The sequence below is a fragment of the Camellia sinensis genome, chromosome 11 (assembly GCF_055761805.1).
Source record: "Camellia sinensis isolate YWXY chromosome 11, ASM5576180v1, whole genome shotgun sequence".
NCBI lineage: Eukaryota > Viridiplantae > Streptophyta > Magnoliopsida > Ericales > Theaceae > Camellia > Camellia sinensis.
In genome coordinates this window covers 106,895,910-106,907,571 of record NC_138971.1, presented here as the reverse complement: position 1 = coordinate 106,907,571, position 11,662 = coordinate 106,895,910, and positions in this window count along the sequence as shown.

Here is an 11,662-nt window from a genome sequence, read left to right as displayed (position 1 = left end):
GCAAAATTATTGGCAGCATCTGCCCCATGTGTCACGACCCAAACCCGTCCCTATGGGTTTAGCACCGTAACCCGCCAGTAACCCAAGATTACCAAAGGCCTGCTTAACAGTCAGATAATAATACAGAGTACAGGGGCATGGCGGAAGCCAAAACAGTAAATAAACAATGTCCAATGAGCTGTGAGTCTGTATGCAAAAAGATTTTTCATACGTATATACATGAACAATACAGAACAATATGTACAACATTTACAGTCAATCAGAACAGGGACCTAATCCCTGTTGGACAGTACATTACAGTGCTATCAGTCTATACAATTATTACAAAACAGATACAGAGACAAATGGAGGAAATTAAAACACCCCTAAGCCATAGCTTGACAGCCTCGGAACCTCGCAGTGAGGCACAGTGGTTGGCTTGACAAAAAGGGAGTCCAACCCACGCTCCTAGCTCCGGTCTGGTGCTTGTACACCTATATATATATATATATAAACAGTGAGTTAAAGCCCAGTGAATAACATAATGTGTAAAGAGGTTAAGAATGAATGTCCTTACAGTAATAAAAACAGTTCATTAAATCAGTATTTCAATCGTTCAGTCATAACAGTCATATGTGGTACATCCATTAGCATAACAGTACAGTAAACAGTAGGTCTTAAAAGACCGAGCAGTCAATGATGGCCATCATAACAGTAAACAGCAATGGTTCCACATAGGAACCGACAGAGATCTCTATAACAGTAGCAGTAACAGTAAATAGTAGTTGTTAAGGATGCCACAATACAGTTCAGAATATTGGACATACATTCATTCAGTTGACAATAACAGTTCAGAAAGCAGTTCAGTTAACAATCAGAAAATATTCATCTTTGAACATATCTTTACACAGTTGTTACTCACAGAGTTCTGAGCTACAGTTAAGCTAGAGCGCGTCTCTAGTCGCCAACCCTACACAGTTTACAAGATGAACACACACTAAGCTACACAGTTGGGAAAGATAATAACTTAATCCCTAATTTGCCTCGGTGTGTTCTACTTCTATATCATCATTAAGATGCCTTAAACTAGGCCTAAGAATGCCTAGGATGAAATGAGGATGCAAAGATGCACTTTAAAATATTTTTCAGAAAACAGAGGTCCTGCTCGAGCGTAGGTTTCCCCGCTCGAGTGGACATGAAGACAAAGGTATCCGCTCGAGCGTATACTTTCCCGCTCGCGCGTTCTGCAAAACAGGGCAAAAGTACTGGATAGGTGAAAATCACACTTGATGGGCGCTCGATAGCCGCTCGAGCGTAATACACAAGGTCCCGCTCGAGCGTCAATTATTCTGCTCGAGCGGACGTCAAAACAATGCGAAAAATTGGGAGCACGAATTTCCCGCTCGAGCGTCATTTTTCCCGCTCGAGCGGGAGTTCAAAATCTGGAATTTCCAGATTTGAACTTCCAAGTTCAAAACCAAGTTCAAATGCACAAATTCCGATCCTCTTGGGCCAATTTTCCAGAAAACATTCCAAAACTCATAATTTAACATGATTCCAAAGCTCAATTGTAAAATCAAAGCCCAATGGTGTTTCAAACACTCAATTTCAAGCCAATTTTCATGAACATGATGAACATGCAAACATGCATGAGTTTAAATCAATTCAAAACTTCAATACATGCTCTAATGAGCCGATTCTTTTCAAAACAAGGTGAAATCATGGACTTAAACATAATTATGAGCATGCATGTAACATTTTGCCATGAAAACAACTTAAAACTCAACAATACAAACATGCATGCAAGATTAGAGCTACAACTCAACATGCTAGAACTAATTCATGACTTCGATCACTAAAGACTCATGAATCATGCAAGAACAAACTTGAATACACAATTAAAAGGATAAATTCCTTACCTAGGTTCCCAAATACAAGTCTAGAAGCTCAATTGATCACAAACTCCTCCAATCTCCTCAATTTTCAAGCAATACAAGATGAAGCAAATTGAAATCACTCTTTTCCTCTCACTCTCTCTCTCTCTAGTCGGCAATAACAAGGAACTTGGCTGATGAAATGTTTTGTTTACATGTATAACAAGGCTCAAGTATGTGTTGGCTAAGTGGCCCACTCAATGGCACGATGGTAAATAAGTCTAACTCTGCAATTTAGCTTAATTCAATCTAATTTCATCATACCAAAACACTTTTCAATTAAATATGCCATAAATCATATAAATTCTAATGATCATAAAGCGTCAATCAATTTCAGATTCGGTCGCCGATAAGGCCTTCAATTTGCAGTTTAAAGCATAAAACATGAACAGATAATTTAAACAGTCAACAGATAGAAATGCAATTTAACTAACATACGCAGTCAATCAGTTCAGTAATTCAGTCAGTTCAATTACTAATCATGTTCAGTCTCATTTTAGCAGTAATCAGTAGTTTATCGGTAAACAGGGGTGAGGGTTATCACACCATGTCTTTCTTCTGCCCCCAATGTTGGATTCTTGCCCCCATACGTTTCTAACCTGAGGCCACATATATGTATCCATCCATCAAATAATTATTAATTCATCAACACTAAAACAAAATGACATATGGGAAAAATATGTTTTAATATTGAAGAATAATTCGATATCACAAAGAGAGATGATGCCCTCTAAACTAGTTGCGAAACATAAATAAATGAGATGCTAACAACCAAACAAGTGAGGAGGAAGTTACAAAGAAAGAGCGTGAAAATGATGACAATGCAACTGACCAATCTAACTATAGATTTTTCACCATTTGGAAGTGTTATGGTATGAAGCCCAATCCCAAGGCAACACTCATGGCAAATTGTGTGGGTGAAGAAAGAATCAAAGTCTACATGTTTCTGTTGTTTCTTCGTAATACATACATCAGATATGGGCCGAAGAATATGCTTGAACCTGGTAGAGAAAAAAAGACCAAATGAATTCAATTTTAAACAAGGGCATATATAAGATAACAAAAAATTTCCCATCTCAACTAATAAGAAGTTCCAATAATTGCCAACAAGAGACATCTGTTATCAGTTTTATATTTGAACATGAGCATAATTGCTTCAAAGAAAAGAATTGTACTTTGCCTCTGAAACATTTTTAAGCATGACCATGGATGTTCCCCGATCTTTCACTATACGCTCATCATTTGGAAGGTTGAATGCAACAGTTTGGAAGAAGTTGGTAAGTCCCTGTCCTGACTTCGTCAATAACAGTTGGTTCCAGGTCAACAAATATAGCTCTGGGCACATGTTTTCCTGCACCTGTCTCGCTAAAGAAGGCATTAAAAGCATCGTGGTTGTGTCACTGCACAGACATGATAAATTTTGTAAGGAACTCGTACAAATCTGAGCTCTAAGACTTGGTTGCCATCGAAGGTGTCGTGGGTGAACTCTATGTTCAACTGTTCAATCAGAAATTTACAGAGAGGCATGCCGGGTCGCGGATCCGGGCGGCGCGGAGGTCTGCGACGGTGGCGGAGCGGAAGGAGGAGTCGAAGGAGAAGGTGTTAAGGAAGAGATCGTAGAGGAGGGTGGAGAGGAGGATGGAGAAGCAGAGAAGAGAGAGGAGAGACAAAAGAGTCAAATTTCTCTGATATATGTTTAGGGACCTTAGACATCAAAAAATAATTTTGTGGATCTCTTCCATTACGATAAGTGGGAGAGGGACCTTAGGCTAATTTTTCCAAAAAAAATCTTATGCATCTCATTTCTTTTAAATGTTCTAACCGTTGGATCAATATTGATTTGAGCATCCAACGACTCAGATTATCTCTCACCCTCCCATTTGTCTCTCACCCGTCCATTTGTCACTTCCCTTCATCTCATCCAACAACTAAGATTAAAACCCCTCTCTCTCTCTCTCTCTCTCTTCCTAAGCCTCTTCAGTTCTCATCTCAGACAGACCTAATATTCTCTCTCTATTTCTCTCGATCTCCTTCGTCTTCCTTCAACTCCTCTAACCCTAGTTCATCAACCACCTCATCTCACCAAAATCCGTCGTCGTTCATCACTGTCTCCTTGATCAATGGCCTCATCCTACCAAAACTCATCGTAGTTCATTAGTCGTCTCTTCGATCGTGCACCAAATGGTGATTGTTCTACTTGGCTCCAAAGAGCGGTTGTTCTCATCTCTATTTCTATCTTTGCTTTACCCTCTCTAATTGAAACCCTCTTAAACCCAAACTCAAACTGTAATCGATCTTCTTTGACGATGGCAATGGGAAAAGAGGAATGATCAATTCTACATACGATCTTTCAAGTGTAAGATTCCTTGAATTTATTAGATTTTGTTTTAATATATTTTTATTTTTTTATTAGTTCATGGTAATAATTTCTCCAAAAATTTAATGTAATGGCAAATTTTTTTTTTAATTATTGTGTTGTTTGATTGATTTTCTCCACTGTGTTTGTTTGTTCCATGGAAATTTTGGAGCCAAATTCTGTTTATTTAGATGATGTGGCAAGTTTGGCATTGGTAGAGGAAATGGTAATTGCCAAATTTGGTAGGGGTTATAGCAACCCACTGGAACAAGGTTTTTGGAGACTCTTGCCAAATTTTGGCAATGACAACTCCAATAGTTTACCATTGGAAATGCTCTTAGGTTGAATTGATTTACCGTGAAATCATGGGTTATACTTACCTGATTAAATTTAGGGTCTAGTTTGTCTTTAGTTGGAGATCAAGACTAGATCATCTAGTTCGTTCAGTGGGTTTACTTTTGGGTCCTGCTTCAATAATTCGAATCGTTCACATTTTAGGATTCCTCGTGTACATTATCCCTATAAAAAAATTAAGTTGATCAGATAATTGCAACTGTGTTCAAATTAGTTTTATATGAATCGTTCATTTTTTACCGTCCATTTCTTTTTATACAAAACTGATTTGAACACGTAGTTGTTGTTATCCGATTAACTTGATTTTTTACAAAAATAATGTACTCGATGAACCCTAAAATGTGAATGGTTCAGATTATCAAAGGGGCCCAAAAGTGGGCCCACGGAGCAGATTGAATGGTCCAATCTTGATCTCCAACTGGAGACAAGTTGGGGCCTTAAATGTATATTCAACAAATCTTATAATATGAATAGTTTGAATTATCAAAATATAATTTGAATAAATCATTCTATAATGCGAATAGTTTAAATTATTAAAATATGATTTGAATAAATCACACAGAGTGTGATAGCATGGGTGCTATCACATCACCTACCCGAAATCTATACGAAATGGGAAAGAGAAAGACAAATATACTCTTGATGTAAGCTACGTGATAGAGACACAAAAAGTAATTAGTAGGGGTGGGAATTTGTGAGACAACACGATAACACGACTAGAATCGTACATAAAGTTAACGAGTTAGAGTTGATCATTTCCTGATATGAACACGTATATGACATGTCTAATAACACGAATATTAAACATGTCGGGTTAGTGTCAAAACTGTATAGTACGAAATTGACATGGATAACCTGTATAATAAAGACTTTGTTATACATTTTAATATTATTTCCACTAAATAGTATCATGACATTTTTCTTATCTATTATATAATTACATCCAATTATTATTATTGTTACTATCATAAAAGTGTGAAAAACCTGCCATATTTTCTGCTTTTTTTAAAAAAAATGTACTATACTTTCTAAAAGTCATGAAGAGTCTTATATAAACTATCTCTTTATTTTTGGAGTTGAATAGTCAGAAATGATATATCTGCTTTCAAGAGTCCTATATAAATACAGACAAACTGTCTCCCTTCATATAAAAAAATAATAATAAAATAAAATAAAATAAAAAAATAAAAGAAATTACCAATAAATCTCATATGAGGAATGTTGATCCATTAGTCTTAAGAGTTTTCTTATTAGCCAATTAGTCTCTTTTGTTTTGGAAAGTTATATTTATTTAATTTGGTACCATTTGAATTTAATTGAACTAGCCTATCACCCGTGCTATGAACGGGATAATTATAGATATTTATATTTGTTTTAGATTTTTTTTAATATATAAATTATGTTTTTAAGATTTTTTATAAAATAATTTAACAATCTTATCACTAACCATAGTGTATGGGAGAAGTTGAAAATGGTACTGCAGTAACTATACACGGATTGTATCTATAATTATTTATATGAGGGGATTTTAAATGCTGATCGGGGGATTTTGACCAAATCAATAAATACAGGTATGTGGAAAGACATGTGGATTGAAAAAAGTTGATAAATTTTGATCAGAGAATTTTGACCAAATCAATAAATGCTGAGTTTTTTTTTTTTGAATAAAAAATAAAAAAATATAGAAAATTCAGATTGGGATATTGAAGCTCCCACAGGCCTTGGGGGTTAAAAAACTCATTTTTGCTTAATGTATACTAGCCTATCACCCGTACTATGCACGAGATAATTATGGATATTTATATTTGTTTTAGATTTTTTTTAATATATAAATTATGTTTTTTAAATTTTTTTTCTTATCACTAACCATAATGTATGGGAGAAATTGAAAAGGGTATTGCAGTAACTATACACGAATTGTATCTATAATTATTTGTATGAAAGGATTTTAAATGCTGATCAGGAGATTTTGACCATGTCAATAATTGCAGCCATGTGGAAAGATATGTGGATTGAAAAAAAGTTAATAAATACTGATTAGGGGATTTTTACCAAATCAATAAATGCTGAGTTTTTTTTTTTTTAAAAATAAAAAATTTAAAAAATTCAGATTGGGATATTGAAGCTCCCATAGGTCTTGGGGGTTAAAAACTCCATTTTGCTTAATATATAGTATAGATATAGATAGATAGATAGATATATCTATTTATTTTTATTTTTATTTTTGTGTGGTTTCTATTCGGGTATTTTTTTTTTCAATTTATTTAAGATGGAGTTATGAGTATCTTTTTTTTTTAAATTTAATTTATCTGTGATTCTCATTTGTTTTTTATTATTATTATTTAGGTAAGTTATGATGTGAGTTAGATATGTGATAGACATGTGAGTTTTATTGATTTAAAGTTTATTTAGATAAACTTTAAAGATTTTTTTTTAGTTTTTTAGTTTTATTTGTTATGTTATAATATAATATATAAAATATAGGTAGATATCTATAACTTTAATAGAAAATATTATCTGATTTTTTGGAGAAGAGAAAATGAATGCAAGTTTTAATATTATTTTTTGAAAATTTGTGAGAGATTAGGAGGGAGAGATTATGAAATATTTTTGTTATTAAATAAATAAATCAGTCAATAGTTTTTTTAATCTATTTTGTAAATTAAAAATTAATAATTTTGGAAAATTGATTAATTTGTCCCATTAAGTGATTTAAAATTTTGATAGATATACATAAAAAAAATACATAATTATATTATTAAATCATAATTCAAATTTAGACGTTATATTTTTTTGAGATCTATAGCTAAATTCTTATCTTTTTATTTTTTATTTTTGTGTGTAACAATAGTATATGGGAGAAATTGAAAAGGGTGTTGCAGTAATTATGAGAGAAGTCAAAAGGGATTGTGGGTTGAGAGAAGTCAATAAATGCTGAGGTTGGGTTGGGAGAAGTCAATAAATGCTGAGGGTTTTTTTTTTAGATCAAAAAATTAGAAAATTAAGATTAGGATATTGGAGCTCCCACAGGCCTTGGGGTTAAAAACTCCCTTTTGCTTAATATATAGTATAGATATAGATAATAATAATAATAATAATAATAATAATAATAATAATAATAATAATAATAATAATAATAATAATAATAATAATAATAATAATAATAATAATACGGGATAATTATAAATATTTATTTTAGATTTTTTTAGTATATAAATTATGTTTTTTAAGATTTTTTATAATAATAATTTAACAATCTTATCACTAACTATAGTGTATTGGAGAAATTAAAAAGGGTACTGCAGTAACTATGCACGAGTTGTATCTATAATTATCTGTATGAGGGGATTTTATATGCTAATTAGATAATTTTGACCAAATTAATAAATTCAGGTATGTGGAAAGACATGTGGGTTGAAAAGAGGTAATAAATGCTGATCATGGGATATATATGTGAATTGTGATTTTTAAATGTCTTTTTTTTTTTAAATGTCTTCTTTTTCTTTTTTCTTTTTTATATTATATTAAAGTTCAATATAATAATCATATGTGTTGAGCTTTTCAATGAATTAAATGTCTTATTTTTTTATATTATATTAAAGTTTAATATTTTGATAATAATCATATGTGTTATACTTTTCAAGGAATTTTTTTTATACCTGTTCTTAATGCATTAAAGTGTTATTATGAGGGATAATAATCATATGTGTTGAGATTTTTCAAGGAATTCATATGTGTTGGACTTTTCAAGGAATTTTTTTTTTATATTTATTCTTAATGCATTAAAGTGTTATTATAAGGGTAATGCTTGGGGGTTGTGAGAAATTAATAAATACTAAGGTTTTTTTTTTAAATCAAAAAATCGAGAAATTTAGATTAGGATATTGGAACTCCCACAAAACTTGTGGGTTAGAGATAGATATAAATAAATAGATATATATATATATATATATATATAGATATTTATATTTGTTTAAAATTTTTTTTAATATACATATTATTTGTTTTGGAAAAGGTACCGCAATAATTATGAGAGAAGTCAAAAAGTCTTGTGGGTTGAGAGAAGTTAATAAATGCTGAGGTTAATTTTTTTTTTTAAAAACAAAAAATTAAAAAATTAGGATTGACATATTAGAGCTTCCACAAGCCTTGGGGTTTAGAAACCCCCTTTTGGTTAATATATAGTATAGATTATAGATATATATATATATATAGATAATAGTAACCCGTGCTATGCACGGAACTTTATAAATTTTAAAAAAAAATTATTATAATTATTAAATAAGCTTTAAAGATTTTTTTTTAGTTTTTTTTTAATGTTATAATATAATATATAAGATATAGATAGATATCTACAACTTTAATGAAAAAATATTATCTGATTTTTTGGGGAAGAGAAAACGAATGCAAGAGATTAGGAGGGAGAGATTATGAAACATTTTTGTTGTTAAACAAATAAATCAGTTAATATTTTTTAAATCTATTTTGTAAATTAAAAAATTAATAGTTTTAGAAAATTGATTAATTTGTCTCATTAAGTGATTTAAAATTTTGATAGATATATATAAAAAAAAATACATAATTATATTACTAAATCATAATTCAAATTTAGATGTTATATTTTTTTGAGATCTATAGCTAAATTCTTATCTTATTTATTTTTGTGTGTAGCCATGATGTATGAGAGAAATTGAAAAGGATGCTGCAGTAATTATGAAAGAAGTCAAAAGGGATTGTGGGTTGAGAGAAGTTAATAAATATTGAGGTTGGGTTGGGAGAAACAATAAATGCTGAGAGTTTTTTTTTTTGTTAAATCAAAAAATTAGAATTAGGATATTGGAGCTCTCCCAAGATCTGTGAGTTAAAAAATCCTTTTTGCTTAATATATAGTATAGATGTCCTTTTATGATTCATTTTTTCAATTTTCTAATTAGTTTTTGGATGAGAATGAAAATATGACGTATAGAAGATTCTTTTTTGAGCGATTATTGGCTAAAGTGTTGGTTGTCCAGCGTGAAAATCTATATTTTGTTAGTGTAGTTTTTTGGTGTTACGTTGAAGTGTTATATTAGAGTGCTACATTTGGAGGAAAAAAAAAAGTGCACTATGGAGTTTTTGTGCGTTACATTGATTAGAGTGTTATGTTTGGAAAAAATACACTAAGAAATTTTTTTGAAATGTTATATTGTTACGTTTGATAAAAGTACACTAAGGAGTTTTTTAGTGTTACATTTGAGTGTTATGTTTGGAAAAAATACACTGAGGAATTTTTTTGAAATATTATATTGTTACGTTTGATAAAAGTACCCTAAGAAGTTATTTAGTTTTACATTTGAGTGTTATGTTTGGAAAAAATATACTAAAGAGTTTTTTCGAATGTTATGTTTGAAAAAAATATACTAAAGAGTTTTTTAGTGTGTTACATTGGAATGTTACGTTTGAGAAAAGTACATAGTTTTTTAATGCGTTACATTAGAGTATTACGTTTTTGGAGTGTTACGTTTAGAAAAAGTGTACTAAGAAATTTTTTAAAAGTGTAAAGTTTAATAATTTTAACATTATGAGAAAACTCACATTTGTTCATCAGTACGTAAAGCATGCACGTTTATACTTGGTCATTTATGTAATTCACACTAGAATGAGACCTTTGGATCTATAAGAAGAGAAAAAACAAAAAAAAATAATAATAATTTGACCAAATAGTTCATAAGATCATTATTTGGGATTTATTGGTGCTTTACTAAAAAAATAAAAGGTGTGTCTCTATTTTTTACATTGATGATAATTGAAGAACAAAAAATAATTACTCTTTCTTATTTCATGTGTTTGCTTTTATACTGATATACATAATATTTACAATTATCCATCATGGATCAAATCATTGTGAATAATTTTGATTGAATCTTAAAATTGTATGCATTCGTTCAAATCTAGACAGAAAAAAGTGCATGCATTTTTTAAAATAGAGATTTGTGTTGCATCTCAAAAATTCATAGGTTATCTTCGTACACTTTTTTTTTTTTGAGTAAATTATTTATTATGAACTATGATATTTTACATAGTACTTTAATAACCAACTTATGATGTCAAAATTTTAAACAAGAGCCACTTTCGTTGGTTTATTTTTTAAATTTGTTTTTCAATTTTCAATTTTTCATATTTTCTCAATTTTGGTGATTAAAGATATTGAAATTTCTGCATATTTTATATTTAAATTATACTTTTACATGAAAATATAATATCTAATAATCTAAATAGAATTAAAAAGTAGAATATTAGTAAAAAAATTATAAATTCAAACATGTACTGATTTTATTATTATTATTATTTAATATTAATAATTTTTTTCCAAAAAGAATACACAACAAATTATTTTCTAAATGTATTTAGATTAAGTGAATCTAAATCTAAAAGTATAATTAAAAACTAAAAAAAAGTATTAAATTAAGTAATCTAAAAAGAAAATAAAAAGGTTATTAAAACAATTTGTCAAAGGCAAAAGCATGAAAATTCAAAAATTCAAAACAAAAGTTATAAAAAAAATAATAAAAAATGGGAAGCCAAATCAAATACTATAAACTTTTAAAATATATATATATATATATATGTTTCTTCACTAATATCTAATTTTACACAAATTCTTTTCAATTTTTATGTGAATTTAATAATTTAATTAAAAAAAGAGTTAATTACCTAAAAGTTCTATTTGCAAATGTTATGGTAGCTTAGGTCCTATCTAATAATTTTTGAATCCATAAGTCCTATTTAGTAAAACTAAGAATATTATCAGTTTTTTTTTTTAATTTTTAAAACTAAGAATATTATCAATTTTGCATAGTAGTGTTTCAAATAATTGTTTCACTAACTGATAAAAAAAATAGAGCATGAGATTAAACATTTTTATCCTTCTACTTATTAGTTTGATTCAATTATCTAATAAAATCGAGAATATTATCAGTTTTTTCTAATTTTAAAACTGAGAACATTATCAGTTTAAAAAATCCAAACTTTTTCCAGAAACATCAAGAATAGAGCCGCA